Below are 16,494 nucleotides of genomic sequence, written 5' to 3'. Positions count from 1 at the left end.
TATTCCCAGAGATCTCCACTTTGAAGAGGAACATGCACTTTCTCTTCTTTGGAGATACTTTTCTTCTGTACCAAGATAGACAAAGCTGCACCCTCCTTCCAGGATGGACCATCACTGCCTCTCCAGAAGTTTCAGGGAGGCCATCCCAGCCTACTCTCCATCTTATCTTTTAAATACACATCTCCTTCTCTGTTTAGACTCAGGCTTGGCCTTGCTCTTATGGTGTAATAAGACACTGACTGATCTCGTCTAGTGGATGCCCTCCAACCCCACTCCCCTCACATGACCCTTGCCCTTTGTGCAGTTTCAATATAAAGATTTTCCACATGTTAAACATTCCACTTGTGGTGGCTGAGGATTGGTTAGTATCCAACCAAAAACAATACTGCCCAAGGTCGCAGGGGGATGGGTCACACTATCAGGTCTCAGGGGACTGAAGACAACCAAGCCCCTAGATGACTCCTGCCCAGAGCCATCCCTCCACCACTTCACCCTGCATGCTTGCATGTCAGCGCGCTTGGCTTTGGCCCAATTCAGACTCTAGATTCTTTGTATTTAAATTTAATTCCTACAAGTTTGGTAGATTGCTGTTTCTGGGAAAAGGGAAGAAACAGTGAATTTCACAGTGGAGGGGGAGGGGAGCAGCCGTATGAGCAGCCCTTGCTGCCTTCTTTATTCCTCCCAACTCTCTGTTCTTCTTGTTTGCTTGTCTTCTCAGAGAAGCATTCACCCAGTCTACAAGGAAGACAAAATAAACGGGAAGTTCAGGCATGAAGGGAAGTTCGAGCTTACCACGCTCTCCCAAGTTCAAGAACATTTTGCTGTTTTAAAATCAGAATGCATCTCATAATAGATGTGAACATTTGATGTGGTAACTGTTCCTTTTGCTCTGGATATGCTGCGATTGAATGAACAATGGCATCTTAGAACACAGGAAATTGTGGCAGTTGTTCAACTTACTACAGACAAAGATCATAGACTCACACATTTATCTCCTCTCCTTTCCCAAACCCCACCAAAATGATGAATAGTATTCAAACAAACAGAGGTGTCACCCACTAACTGGAAAAGAGAACAGGAGGAAAATTTGGGGAAGGAGAGTGAGGAAGTGTCACCTACATGCCTGCAGAGAGAAGGCTCCAACAGGAAGGGTGGAGACCCTCCAGACTGCAGGAGTGCCAGGTTCCTGAGGAAAAGGGGGTGCTAACAGAAATAGGACCTGGAAGACAGTCTGCATATGGAGCCGCAGACCCTCTAGATGCCCTCCTTAACCCACAAGGCCAGGCATCCCACCAGGAGAGGAGATGGCCCACGGTGCCCAGTCATGATCAGATGTGAGGAGTATGGCTGAACACACTGCAACCTCTCTCTGACCCTGGCCCAGCACTGAGAAGCCAGAAGGTGCCATCCCATCTGCCCTAAATTCACCCCTGGCAGGGCAGAGAATGTCCAATTCCGACACTTGGGGTCCACTAACTAAAGGCCAACCTCCTTCAGTGAAGCCTACCTGCCAACAAACCTGCCCTCTCCCTACCCCATAGTCACACAGGGATGCCATTCAAACTTGCAGTAAATTCACAAATAAGAAGACAGAGTCCCGGGGCAGCCCACACTGAGAAAAGGTCTCAGTGTGAGAACCCCAGAACAAACAAACAGAACAACAGAGGCGCAGAGAAAACAGACAGTGTGGAAAGCAGAACACTCAAAGCCCCAGCGATTAAATTTTAAATTAAAATTTTGCCACAATAATTAAGTTCTCAACTACCATAAAGTATCAATAGCTATAGATTGATCTCCAATTGTCTTCAATTAGTAAACCAAAGATCAACAATCAAAACATCCAGAAAAATATGGAAGTCAATCTCAAAGAAATACAACCGAAAAAGATAAAAATAGCTCTATGGGGGAAGACTATGGCAGGGCCTGCTCTTATTCAGCATTTTAAAAGTTAAACTTTTAACTTGAGGTAATATGTATAGATTCCTGTGCAGTTGTAAAACATAATGCAGGCACCCTATGTACTCTCTACCAAGTCTTCCCCAATGGTAGCCTCTTGTAAAAGTGTAGTAAAATATACTGCTGGTACATTGACATTGGTACGGTCAAGATAGAGACTAGACTCATCACAGCAAGATGCCCTGTGTTGCCAAGTTCCATCCACCACCACTCTGCTCCCCCCCAGCCAGCCCACTCCTTAACCCCCGACATCCTATAATCAGTTCCCTATTTCCACAGTTTTGTCCGTTCAAGACTATTATATAAATGCAATAATATGATATGTCACCTTTGAGGGTTGTTTTTTGTTTTGTGGGGTTTTTTCTTTTGTTTTGTTTTTTACTTAGCATGATCCTCTGAAGATTCCTTCAGGTTGTTGTGTATGTTAACAGTTTGCTGCTTTCTACAGCTGAGTGGTACTCTAGTGGTATGGATGTACTACTGTTTGTTGAACTGTTCACCTATTGATGGACATCTGGCTTGTTTCCAGTTTCTGACTAATGTGAATAAAGCTGCCATTAAACATTATGGTACAGTTTTTTGTTTTTCTGGGTTTTTTTTGCAAACACATATTTTCATTTCTCTGCCTTAAATACCCAGGAATATAATTTCCTAGGACATATGGTAAGTGCATGTTTAGTTTTTTTTAAGAAACTGCCAATTGTTTTCCAGAGTAGTTATTACATTTTTCATTTCCACCAGCAATGCAGGAGTGATCCAGGTTCTCCAGAGTCTTGCCAGCATTTAGATATGTCCTTATTTTTGTTTTTAGCAATTTCATTAGGATTAGGTGTGTAGCATTAGTGTCATGATTTTAATGTGCATCTCCCTAAAGGCCAGTGATACTGAACATCTTCTCATGGGCTGATTTGCCACCTCTATAGCCTATCTGGTGAAATGTATGTGTATGTCTTTTCCTCATTTCTAACTGGATTCTTTATCTGTTACTGTTGAATTTGAGAGATTTTTACATACTCTAGATAGAAGACCTTTGTCAGATAGATGTCTGAAAATATTTTCTCCCAGGTTGCAACTTGTCTTTTTATCTTGCTAACAGAATCTTTCAGGGAACAAAAGTTTTTAATTTTGATGAATTCCAGTGTATTGGTTTTTTTTTTTCTCCTTGTGGATGGCGCTTTTGGTGTTATATCTAAGACTCTGCCTAGCTTTAGATCCTGAAGATTTTCTCCTATGTTTCCTTTTAAATATCCTATATTTTTAAAATTTATGTTTAAATCCATGTTCCACTTTTTACATGTTTACTAGAGATTTCAAGTAAAACCAGCTGGGCCTGACATTTTCTTTTTTTGGAAGATTTAAATTAAAGATATAATTTATTTAATAGATTCAGGAATATTAAGGCTATCTATTTCATACTGGAGAATTATGTGTTTGTGTTTTAGAGAATTTGGTCCATTTCATCGAAGCTGTTGAATTGTGTAAAATTGCTTTAGCATTCCCATGTTATTCTTAAATGACAGCAAGATCTGTAGTTGAGTTCAGTATTTTATTTCTGGTATTGGTAAAATGTGCCTTCTCTCTTTTTATCAACAATTTTGCTAGAAGTTTATCAATTTTATTGATCTTTTCAAAGAACCAGCTTGCTTTTCTTTCATTGATTGTTCTCTATTGTTTGTTCTCAAATTCATTAATTTATGTTCTTTATTATTTCCTTCCTTCTGCTCTGCTTTGGGTTTATTTTGCTGTTCTTTTTCTCTGGTGGGTACGAATTTAGATTACTAATTTGAAATCTTTTCTGCTAAATGTCCCTTTTGGTGCTGCTTTAGTAGCATCCCAGAGATTTAGATATTTTGTGTTTCCATTTTCATTCAGAATTAAGTACTTTTTAATCTCCCTCGAGACTACATCTTTGACAAATGAATTTCTAAGTGTTCTGAGAATTCACTGTTAATTGTCTGTTACCAATTTCCAGCTGGATTCCATTGTGGTCAGAGAACATACTCTATATGATTCCAATTGCTTCAAATGTTAAAGTTTGTTTTATGACCCAGAATATGGTCTATCTTGGTAAATGTTCCATGAATGCTTAAAAAAAATTGTGTATCTTGCTACCATTGGATGGAAATGTTCTGTAAATGTCAATTAGATCCTGTTGGTTGATGGTATTATTCAGGTCTTCTATACTCTTGTCAAATTTCTTTATAGTAGCTTTATAAGTTGCTGAATGAGGAATATTAAATTCTCCAACTATAATTGTGTTTTCAGTTTTATCAGCTTGGCTTTATTTATTTTGAAGCTCTGGTGTTTGGTGCATTTATGTTTTTATTTTTTTGAAAAAGACTTTACTTATTTATGAGAGACAGAGAGACAGAGACAGAGACACAGGCAGAGGGAAAAGCAGGGTCCATGCAGGGAGCCTGACATGGGACTTGATCCCAGGTCTTCAGGATCACACCCTGGGCTAAAGGTGGCACTAAACTGCTGAGCCATCTGGGCTGCCCTGCATTTATGTTTAAAATCACTATGTTCTTGGTGTACTGACTCTCTTCTCACTAAGCAATGTCCCTCTTTGTCCTCAGTATTCTTTTGTTCTGATAAAGTTTACTTAATCTGATATTAACACACCCACCTTTTCTTACTTAATGTTTCCATGGTATATTTTTTCCATTCTTTTACTTTCAATCCACCTATATGGTTAAATTTTAAATTTATCTTATAAATTAACATATAAGACAAGTTGTTGCATGGGGAGTTTTGATGTTGTTATTGTCATCGCTCTTTATCCTGCCAATTTATGGCTTTTAATTGTTGAATTTAGATCATTTACACTTGCTTTGAACACTTTTTTCCCCCAATTTTCCAACATATAATACCCAGTGTGCTCATCACATCATGTTTCTTCCTTAACGCTTGTCACTCAGTTACCCAATCCCCCCCACTTATCTCCCCTTCTGCAACCCTTTTTTGTTTCCTAGAGTTAGAAGTCTCTCATGGCTTGTCTTTCTCTCTAATTTTTACCCATTCACTTTTCCTCCTTTCCCTTATACTCCCTTTCACTATTTCTTATATTCCACATATGAGTGAAACCATATGATAATTGTCTTTCTCTGATTGACTTATTTCACTCAGCATAAGACTCTCCATTTCCATCCATGCTGAACACCTCCTTTTCACTCTATTGGTGAGGGATTCCCATCCTACTGTTATAGGAATGGCAGAACACCTAACACCCAACACAAGTCAGATAAAATTAACACAGTTTGTCAACAACTTACACTCACATCCCAGGAAGGAGGACTCAGGACCACCTGGACTCCAGTGTATAGTCTGGAGTACAGTGAACCAGCAGGGGCCATGGGAGGCAGGCTTTGTAGTAACAAGAGTATGAGGTGACCACTGTATCCTGTGGGATGATGTGATTAACATGTTTTAATAATCCCATAGGCTGGCAAGGGTCTGAAGCCTGCTATTCAGATGTAAGTGGGCACTGTGCCTGACCCCCATGATAAGGAGGGCTGGTTGGCTGGAGGACCTTATCTGCCAAGATGTATCATAATTAAACTTCAGATTACCCAAGACAAACAATTTTGAAAGAGGCTAGAAAGAAAATGAGACATTATCTACAGGGGAGCAACAATGTGAATAGTAGTGATGTCTCCTCTGAAATCATGGAAGCCAGAAAGAAGTGGCACCACATTATTCAAGTTTGATAAACAAAAACAAAAACAAAACCTTTAAAATTGGCAATCCCAAATTATATGCCCAGCAAAAATATCTTAGAGGAATGAAGGGGAAACCAAGACCTTCTCAGATGAAAGGACACTTCACGAGAAAATCTGTCCTCGGGGGCATAATTTTCAATAATGACTGAAGGAATCTCTAAACAGAAAGAAAATGATAACAGAAGGAGTCTAGCACTTCAAGAAGGAAGAAGAACAGGACACTGGGTAAGACTTCTCAGGAGTTTTCAAAATTATATTGAGGAAGAACCATTACAACTTGCTTCTGCGGGGTGGAAGTATAGAAGATCTGTTCCCCACTCGGTTTCGCAGTGGGGGAATCAGAGCACTGTCTGTTTCTGCCAGGTGGGGAGATGGGAGAGCAACCCCCCAGCAGAAAGATCAGAATCTAGTGATGATTCCACCTACAGGACACGGAACTTATAGATCAGTACTACTCTCATCCTGGAATAGCAGACAGGTTTTCTGTAGGTATTTGGTGTTGGGTGGGGTACTATGCAAAGATTTTCTGTGCTGCTAGGAAGTGCTGCTCACTTCCCAGTCTTTTGGCTGGGGGAAGCAGGCTTTTCGTGGAGCTTTTTTTTTTTTTCTTGCTTGTATCTGTTGATGGTTCTGAGTTACAAACTTCTCCAGCACTTTGTCCCATTTAGAAGGAAAATATACAAACTGAACTCCCCGCCATGTCATTCCTCAAGTCTTGACATCCCTGGGCAGTCCACCTTCTTGCCCCCTTTCAGAGACTTCCCGTTTGCTGTGTTATGTCCAAGGATATTTCTGTTTGCAAGAGAAGAAACCTGGGAGGAATGGAACTACTTCATTTTGACTGGAACTAACATCCAGCAAACACTGAAGCTGAAGAGGAAAAAAATATTGCCAACAGACTATTCTAATTTTCTTATATCTAAAACATCATATGTAGAATTATTTTCAGCAGAGCTTGTGAAATCCTAAAATTCTGATTTCTCCTATCTGCTTTGAAATCATTCTATCAAGGAATGCACTGGTGAGCTACTAATCTCTTTCCTTCATCTGTGATAAGAAGGTCTCTTACTTGTGTCTGATTTCACATTGGGCTTCAGATTTTCTTCTTTTATTTCCTCCCCTCCAATGCATCTCATGGAAAATAAACCACCCACGTTCCTAGTGCACATTCACTGGGCTTCTTAAGAAGAATATGGGGAAGGGTCTTTGCTTGAAGTTTTAGGGGGTCTTTCACAATCTGTCATGCTATTAGATCAGAACCACACGGAAGTGTGGAATAAAGGTCATTTTTCTTCAGTTCCTTTTTGGGAGAAAGCACAGTGTCTGCCTTTTGTTTGAGGTAAGATGCACTGTTTTCCCAACTGAAGTCAGAAACTTGCATTGATGCTTATAGTTTCTCTAAGTCATTTTGTTTGTAATTATTTCATATTTAAAAGCATTAAGAATGTGCCTGTATTTCAGCATGTGGAGAGGGCTGTGTACTGCTCTCCTTGCCATTTTTTAAAGTTGAATTCAACATGCAGCACTTGTTACTTGGAGGTTATGGGGCGATTCTGGAATAAACATGTGCTTTTGCTCAGTTCCTGGGTTTTTTAATACCCAAAGACTTGCTCTCTCACCCACACCACATTAATTTTCTAGAATTCATTCCGAAAAGTATGTCATAACTGTAGCTGGTCTTTTGGTTCAAATTTTTATAATTTGATCATGTGTGGAAGATATCTAAAGCTTCATTTTAAATTCATTTTTTAGGTGCATTTCCTCCTTATTCCACACACACAAAAGAATAAATACCTTGACTACGACAGGCCACTCCATCCAAAGTGTCAGTGTAGGCAATTTAGAAAGCCAGCTTAAAATTGGGGATCTCTGGCTGGCTCAGTGGTTTAACGCCTGCTTTCAGTCCAGGGCATGATCCTGGAGTCCCGGGATCAAGCCCGAGGATCAAGTCCCAGGATCGAGTCCCACATCAGGCTCCCTGCATGGAGCCTGCTTCTCCCTCTGCCTATGTCTCGGCCTCTCTCTCTCTCTCTCTGTGTGTGTGTGTGTGTGTGTGTGTGTGTATGTGTGTGTCTGTCTCATGAATAAATAAATAAAATCTTAAAAAAAGAAATAGAAAAAAAATCTAGTTTGAAATCAACATGTTCTCACAAGCAACATTGCTTCCTTTTGTTCTTTGCTTTCACTTGGATTTGAACTGGGGTACCAGCATCTTTATGGTTTGTTTGGATTCTCAGCTTAAGCTGAGTTTGCTTTGGATGCTAGGCTGCTTATCTACATTTTAAAAAAATGCAGAGCTCCAGAAGAGAGTGATTTACAAAAAGCAGTTGCTCAGCTGACTGTGCAGTGCCTCTGCCTTCCGCCCATGTCTTCTCCCTTCACAAAAGAACTTTCTAAGTTTAGGACTTGTTTTCCCTGCATGGTCTTTGTTCTCCGCAGCTCTTCTAGAAGTGTCTGACTTCTCCACGAAATACAAGTCTTTGCTGTTGCTGCTGCTGCTGTTCAGGTAGCATCTCATTCATGGTCCCTCGTAGCTTCTCAACTAAAACCTTTCCTCTGTTTGTACACATGGGGTCTGGAGCCTTCCTGAGATGAGTGTCCAGCACGTCTGGGATGAGGCGCAGCGCTGTCAGCCGCACGTGCCCATTCTGAACCTGCTACGACAGAAAAACAGACCCACGGTTGGTGCCAATTTTGCTTCCTTTTATTTTATTTGAGGAGTTCTATCAATGCTCCCTCCCAGAGCTTTTATGTCCTTTTGCAGCTTTGCAGACATCATGATAGTAGGCTACTGAAGGAAAAGTGCTTCCCCAAAGTGTTTGCTTTTAAATTCTTTCAATTTGTTATCCATTTTCACTGATTTGGACGATGGCATTCTTTTTATTTTTTTGTGTTGTTTACAGAGATGCCACCCAGAAATGGCTCTTTGCCATGGATGCTCATGGCTTTGGGATTCAGCGTAGCTGTCAGCACCCACATTCTGAGTCCAAAGGGGGTCCTCCGTCTGGGCAGTGGAAAATGCGGCAATCCTCGCAATCGCGACGCTGGTTTACCTCTTCACCCTGGCCCCCTTCCTCAGTGCTCTGGCCCACTGGCCTCCTTTCTGTCCCTCAAACACACTGACTCTCTGTGATCCCACAGCCTCATGCTTGCCACTCCTCTAGAATGCTCTTCCCCAGATCCCCAGGGGGCAGCTGCCCTCACCATTCAGGACTTCTCCATACACACACATCACCACCCCTCACAGCCTGCTATTCTACTCTGACTCTTTTGTGGTGGTGGATGGTGGTTGGGGTAGCTCTTATTAAAATTAAATTACCCTGTGTGCTTACGGATCTGTGCTCACCATCTCGCTCCCTTATAGGATGTGAATACTGTCCTGGCAGAAACTCTGACCATCCTCTCTCAGTCACGTGTGCATAGTAATACCCAACATATAATGAGTAATGTGGAAATATTTGTTCACCTGAATTGCATAGAATCCAAATGAAATGATTTGAAAGGAAATTAATGAAACTATCAAAAGGTAGACATATTTTTGGCTTGATTTGAGGGATCATTAAGAGAAACAAAGATTTTAAAATGCAAAAGATGTTTGACATGAGTTGCTCTGGTCTTGCAACTAGAAAGGAACATTTTATTAAAGTTGGATTCAACAAAGAAAGAACTACCCATCCACCTCCTCTCCTTGCTTTCATCCAGTGCATCGTGCATTCCAGCCAGATCCCTGCCAGGGACTGGAGAATGGGATGAGGACACCCTAATTCCTGTCTTCAATCCCCTTGCTGTCTAGACCCATGATCTGTACAAGGACTAGGACATGCCCCTGGGGGTCTGGGAGCACAGAGCAGAATAAGTCACCGGAAATGAAGCTGCATAGAGGTGTCAGGAGATGGCTGAAAAGTGCCAGCTCTGGGTAGGAATCTAGGAGGCCAACCTGGAGGTGAAGGCACAAGCAGTGGGAGAGCTCAGTGGGAGGGAGCATTGATAGAACTCCTCAAATAAAAGGAGAAAACAGGCCAGGAACAGGGGCAGGAGCAAGAGACCAGGAGACTGGCATCCAGATGGGGTGGGTGGCCTGTGCAAGCTACATGGTGCCTGTGAGCCCCGGGGTAGGGGGCTGGGGTGAGTGGAGGCTTTCCTCTAGTGTTGTTATCATTGTTGATAATAAGAACAGTGGTCAATATTTCTTTTTGCCAGTTACCCTGGTGACATGTGACATACATGATCTTGTTTCATCCATCACGACAATGTGACAATGTGGGAACCATTATCCACTTGATCTGTGTGAAACAAAGCCTTGGATGGGTTGGCTGACTGTCCCAAGTTTGCACAGCTAATAAGTGGCAGGTCTGGGCCAGAACTCAGGTCTGTCTCCTCTGGATATATCAGAGGGCCTGGACGATGCAACAAGCTCACAGATCCAACAAAATTCCCCTCAGGGTCTCCCACTCACTTCCTTCGTCTGTGTCCAGGCTTGGCCTGGCCTGACCTTAACATGCCTGTACAGGGGCGATCTGGACCGGTTTCAGATGAGGCTAGTACATGTGCAAAGATGGGCGCAAGGAAAGCACATAATCAAAGAGGAACAAAACTGAGCCCTATGCAAGAGCATCTGGAAAGTCAAAAGCCCAAGTTGAGTTTGGCAGAAATACTAACCATAATAGGAAAGGATTTTGTTTTGGGTATTTGTATGTTGGATTTTTAAAATCTCTGTTTTTGCATTTGTTGATTTTTTAAATCATTTATTTGCAGCAAAGTCAAGAAACTTTTACTATTTGCCTGATATCTATCAATCTCAAATGAGCATCAAAGTTGTTCTTGCACTCACCAGTAGCTTCTGGCATCCATAAGACAAGACTTTCACAGGATACAGCATGTGACTCATCCAATATTGGACACTTGTCTACCGCAAACCCTGGTTGGAAGGAGAGGCATAGGGACGTGAGGAAGGAAGAGATGGGAAAATCTGTAACAGAGGAAACAAGAGGATGGGGAGTGGGGACGAAGGGAGAAATTCTCCCACAGCTGTGAACCAGATCTATTGGCTCATGGGGGATGCTGAGTTGCCTCCCTAGTGAGGTCTGGGGTGTGAACATGCCCAAAGTCCTGATCTAAAACTTAAAGAGAAATAATAGAGAGAAGAACAGCCAAAGTATGAAATTAATGACAAGAAACAAGACAGAAAGAAAAGTACATTCTGGAGAAGGCTGGGAAGCACATGATGGTGAATAACAGCTTTTTAAATTTCTACCAAGTAATTTTAAAGCCATGTGAATTTCATAAATCGGGCAGTGGTGGTTCAGATGCAAAGACGCATGTCTGACCACAGCAGTTTATGGAGGCCACAGTAGACACTGAAACCTCTCCTTTATGGAAGATCCTCAAGGACAAGCTGACCCGACACCTGCCTGAGCTTGGGGGAGGTGGTTTTGCTACGGCCCCAGAGATAAATGAGGGGATGTATTCTGGTGCCTCTCCCAACCCTGCCTGCCCTTGCACAGAAAGAGATAAATGGGCAGTCCATTTTGAGATCCAAAGGGCAGTACAGTGGAAAACAACCTGAGTGATGAAATTTCACCACCAAAAACCCCCTGAGAGGCACACAAAGGTGTGTGTACAGCTTGTACTTGAATAAGCAAAAAAAAAAAAAAGTTTAAAAAGGCCATGTAGACAGAGAGATGTGTATGTGTAGGGAAAAAAAATGAGCCCAAAAGTTTTATAGATCATTAGAAAGAACCTAGTTTTCATTTTGGGTGGGGAATGCTCATTATTAAAAATAACAAACAAAAAAAGAAAGCCATTGATCATAAAAGTGTGTCTTGAATCAGAGGTCTCAATTAATCTGATTTCGTGTTCCTGATAAAATGATCAGTAGGATATAGTCTTTAAAAAAGTAGGAGTTAAAAAAATAGAAGTGAAATCTCTGAGTGAAATGATTATGAGAGATTTCTATTTACTGCTCCAAGTTTTCTTGGATGAATATGTTGTATTCACAATCAGAGATAAGCAAGAGGGAAGGCATTTTGAAGGAAAAGTAAACATTATGGCTCCTCATTTAGGCCTTCCACTTCTCAGTCTAATTTTTATCAGTCTCCCAATTATATCAGTTCTTAGGCATCAGATTTCCTCTTGAGTGATAGGACATTTCCTAAGTTGGGCCCAGTTCTCCTGAGAACATGCACTAGCCCAGCAGCAAAGCCGGGCCTCCCAGAGGATGCCTGGCCATGTCTCTGGCCTCAGATCCCTGCTCCCAATGCCAATGTCTAACCCACAGTGTGTTTTTCCAAGCCAAGGCGCCTTCTCAGGAATGGGCTCATTGCCACACTGGCTGGGGAGAATCACTGTCCAGCCCAGGCCATTCTGCTCAGACTCTGGCCCCTAGCCAACATCTGTCCCATGAGCCCAGGGGCTGCCAGTCTGCTGGGGTCAGGAAGCTGTCATGAGCTGGCGGAAGTCTGGAGCACACACAAGCTCATTCTGAAGTCCTCTTATTCTCTTGCTGTTTACAATTCTCTCTCCAAAGACACAATGCTCTCCTAAATAAAATTAGTTATGGCAGCAAAAGTGAAAAACAAAATCCCTCTCCTTCCTTCCCGTAGACACAGAGAATTTCAAGGCTGTCTCCATCACAAGTGGGCAGCACAGCCTCAGAGCAGGGGTGGCCACAAAGGGGAGATCAGAGCTCTCCCCCAATGGTGATTCACTGTCATTGCATTTCCTACAATGTAAAGGAATGTGGCCTCTGTCAAATGAGGACTTCTGTGTCTGCAGATTATAAAACAAGAATGTGTTTGGAAATCCCAAGTGGGGCCCAAAAATCCCGGTGGGTCCCTATAGATCTGTATCTCCGCCTGGCTGGACCATTTCCTTGGTCTGGCTTGCACTAGTTCTATAACCTCTTGAAGCTTCAATTTCCATCTCTATAAAATGACACAGCAATAATACTAATGGGGCTGAGTGAGGCCTAAACACATAGACATCCACTGGCATACAGAATGCCCTCAAAAATTGCTGGGTATTATTGTTATCATATGCATTTCTGATGGCGAATGTTGAGACGATGAGGTCTACTGAGCCAGGGAGACTGGGATATGTGGGCAGAGCTCTGGCATGAATGATCAGGGCTCTTCCCAATGATCCCCTGTAGAGTGCCTCAGGAAGAAAACCAGCCGTCTTGAGTCATGCCTGTCATGGGACCATGACACGGACACTGGGATGGGAGTTGGGAAAATCATGTCATCTCAAATGCTCCTCATTTCACTGAGGACAGAGCATGTGCCAGATGCAGTGCCCAAAGCTAGAGGAGCAACTGGGTCACTTTGGACAAATCTCTTGTATCTGAGGACGAGTTTCCTCATTTCTAAAGTCTGGACCAAAAATGAGATGCTGAAAATAAAAGTTCTTTATAAACAGTCAGGTGGCTTTCAGACACACCTGCATTCTAACATCACAGCATCCAAACCACACGTGTGGCTTCTCCAGGAACCCTGGAAATGTGTGGATGCTGACACTCAATGTTAAAGGGGATTGTCAAGGATGGTGTGGATGCTGATGAAAATCCACTGGTGGAGTCCATGCCTCTGCAGCTGGTGATTCAACTAGCATTTCTGGAATCCAAACCATGCACCAACATCCTACTTGGATCCTTGGGCCCTCTGTGTCCAATGGAGAGAGGTGGACTGAGCAGGACATGCCCACATGGGAAGTCAAATACTAGTGAAGACACTCCCCATGTTGGAAATAATACTAGAGAAAAGTGCTGGGGTTAACTGCCACGGAACTAGTAATATAGCACCTGATAGATAGATTATGATTCCTATATGCGCACTTCCTTCTAGCTGAAGTGTGCCAGGCCTATCTTTCATATATCATGCATCTTAGTGGTATCACAGAGTGAGAAGGGTTATAAAAAAGGACCTGGCTCAAAAGAAAAAGGCAAATTCTAATATAACAATGTCAACAGGATGCAGGAATTGTATAGATTGCTTAGAGAACAAGAACCTGGTATATGTGAGACTCAGGATTAGAAAATTTTAATTATATAATCCTGTTGCTTCTAATTCTTGCTCTTGATTTTGGCTCAGGCCATGATCTCAGGGTCGTGAGATCAAGTCCCACATCAGGCTCTACTCTCAGTGGAAAGTCTGCTTGGGATTCTCTCTTTCCCTCTCCCTCACCCTCCCCAACCATGCACTTACTCTTTCTCTCTCTCTCTCAAATAAATAAATAAATCTTTTTTAAAAAACACAACTTTTTCATGGCAAAAAATATATATATATACCATGGGCAGACACAAAAGATGAACAGCAAACTAGGGGGGAACATTGCAATTCATAACTTAGGCAAGAGATAATTGCTATAATGTATAAAGAGCTCCTAGAAATCAATAAGAGAAAGAACAAAACCCAACAAACAAATGAGCAAGGAACACAAGGAGACATTGCACAGAAAAGGAAATGCAAATGGTTCTTAGACATATAAAGCCACCATAATAAAAATTAAAACTATGAAGATAGCATTTTCTACCTTTAGGGTTGGCAAAATTCCAGTAGTAAACCAAAGCTGGCTCTAATGAGCCCACAGGAACCAATTATTAAAGGTTCAGGAATATTAGCAAGCCAGTCATTAAATGCAGCTATTACTAAGATTTCAATTATATAACCTTATAATTCATACATTATAATTAAAAACAAAGGAAGTAAAACTCAAAATGTCCTTATTCTATTGCTACATTTCAGTATTATCTGGGCTACCTCTGACTCTTGTTCTGTGTAGTGGAAATAGCATGCGATGTGTGCTATTCATGAGAGACAGAGAGAGAGAGAGAGAGGCAGAGATACAGGCAGAGGGAGAAGCAGGCTCTATGCAGGGAGCCTGATGCGGGACTCGATCCCGGGTCTCCAGGATCACGCCCTGGGCCAATGGCAGGTGCTAAACCACTGAGCCACCCAGGAATCCCCAGTATTACCTGGGCTACCTCTGTCTCTTGTTCTGTGTAGTGGAAGTAGCATGCGATGTGTGCTGTTGCCTGACTCTTCTCAAATCCATGGTCAGGGACATTATACCAGTAGTTTAAAATCAGCCTGCATGCAAGTAGTGACCCCACAGAAATCAGCAGACACTACAAATCAGGGCTTTTCCATTTTTGTGTGTTCATGTGTGTGTGTGGGGGGGTGCTTTTTAGAGGAGGGTGTTAAACATTTACCAGCATTCCCCTGCAGGATCCCAAATGTTAACAACATTGGAAAGGCGGGGGGTGGGGGGGAGCAAGTACTCTCATTCACTACTGATGGGAAGGCCCAGTATGATAGAACTTTGGCAGCATGTGCCAAAATTAGAAAGAGACTGAAGCTTTGCCCAGCACTTCCCCTTCTGAGAATCTATCCTACAGCTCTGCCCGCATGTGTGTGAAATGAGGTGATATTGGGCTTATCCGGCAGCACTTGTAATAGCAGAAGACAAGAGTCGGCCAGGATCCTTCACAGGGGACTGGTGCAACCAAACAGCCTATCCTAACATCGGTCTCCTATGCAGATGTGACAGAGACTGGGGAGCTTTCAGGAGAATGATATGGAAAGACCACTAAAGCACAGTGAGTGGAAAAAGCAAGGCAGGATGCTTCTTATCATGCAAAAGGGAAAGAACACGAATGTATTTTTGCTTGTTTGTATTTGCATACAGGAACTGTAAAGGATAAATGAGTACTAATTAAAATTAGCTACCAGGTTCAGGAAGTGGTTATGGGGCTTATGGGATGGATGGGGGAGAAATTTTTTTCTGCATACATTTTAATATAGTTTTACTTTTTAGGGGTGCCTTGATGGCTCAGTTGGTTAAGGGTCCGACTTCGATTTCGGCTCAGGTCATGATCTCAGGTCCCACGTCGGGCTCTGCGCTCAGCAGGGAATCAGCTTGTCCCTCTCCCTCTGCTCCTCATCTCCCTTGCACTTCTCTCTCTTTAAAATAAATAAATAAAATATAAAAATATATAGTTTTACTTTTTAAACTATGTGAATATATTATCTATTCAAAAATGCTTTAATAAGTAAGTCATCTTTTTGTGATGTGATTTATCATGATGGCATCTGACACATAGTTGAAGTGTTTCCACAGTACATAAATTTGGAATGCTTTCTTTGTCCATAAAGAAAAAGAATTATGTTTTGATGTTGTGGTCCTTGACACAGATATATTTACTTAAAAAATTAGGTAAAAACAAATGTCAACGGTAAAATGATTAAAGTCTGTGCGTAAGATGTGTTCACTGTTGTTTTGCAATCCACAGGAATTACAGGATTTATTTCTTGATAGAGCCTGAAGGGACCGTCCATGACTGCACTCAGACGCATTACAGTATTTTCTTGCCCTAGAAGCTGAGAAGCACCAGTGTGGCTTTTTGGTGAGTCAGGAAGTGGAGAGGTAAGGTTATGAAGCTGCAGATGTGCGGGCAGGTGGGGTAGAAATCCCAGCGGCTTTGCAGGTTGTGCCTGGAGCGTTCTGTGAGCCAGCTGGCACTGCTACGTCTCAGAGACACCGGCTGCTCCCACTCCAGGGCATGCCGCCTGCCAGTGTCCCAGCTGCTCACAGGCCAGGCCCAGCGGGAAGGAGTGGATCACTGCAACCCTACCAGCACACCTGGAAACATCAGTCAATGATGGGGGTCTCTTCTTTCTCTGGGCATCAGTGTGACAGTGGCCTTTGCAGTTCCTGAGCAGAGTGGCATCCCCAGCCACACAGAGGGGGCCGTACCTTCCAGTGGGACCTGCTGCCCCACAATGGGATCCATCTCCTTCTCTTGTCTGTCAAGGTCAGG

The 16,494-nt window shown here is 42.5% G+C and overlaps 1 long non-coding RNA gene across 3 annotated transcripts in view; it reads right to left on the bottom strand.

Moving 5' to 3' along the window:
* Positions 1-545: 545 nt before the first annotated feature.
* The window catches only part of LOC144280870 (uncharacterized), a 31,534-nt gene continuing 15,585 nt past the window's right edge, over positions 546-16,494 (bottom strand). Inside the window, exons 2-4 of one of the 3 annotated variants that reach the window (XR_013349301.1) lie at positions 15,485-15,637; positions 10,510-10,596; positions 546-735 (exon numbers count right to left, since the gene is read on the bottom strand). This is a non-coding gene — a long non-coding RNA (uncharacterized LOC144280870). Of the gene's footprint in view, positions 736-5,910; positions 8,336-10,509; positions 10,597-15,484; positions 15,638-16,494 lie in introns of those variants that run through there. The other 2 variants (XR_013349300.1, XR_013349299.1) reach the window with 2 other exon arrangements.

The sequence above is a fragment of the Canis aureus genome, chromosome 12 (assembly GCF_053574225.1).
Source record: "Canis aureus isolate CA01 chromosome 12, VMU_Caureus_v.1.0, whole genome shotgun sequence".
NCBI lineage: Eukaryota > Metazoa > Chordata > Mammalia > Carnivora > Canidae > Canis > Canis aureus.
This window is presented reverse-complemented; position numbering and strand designations above follow the sequence as displayed.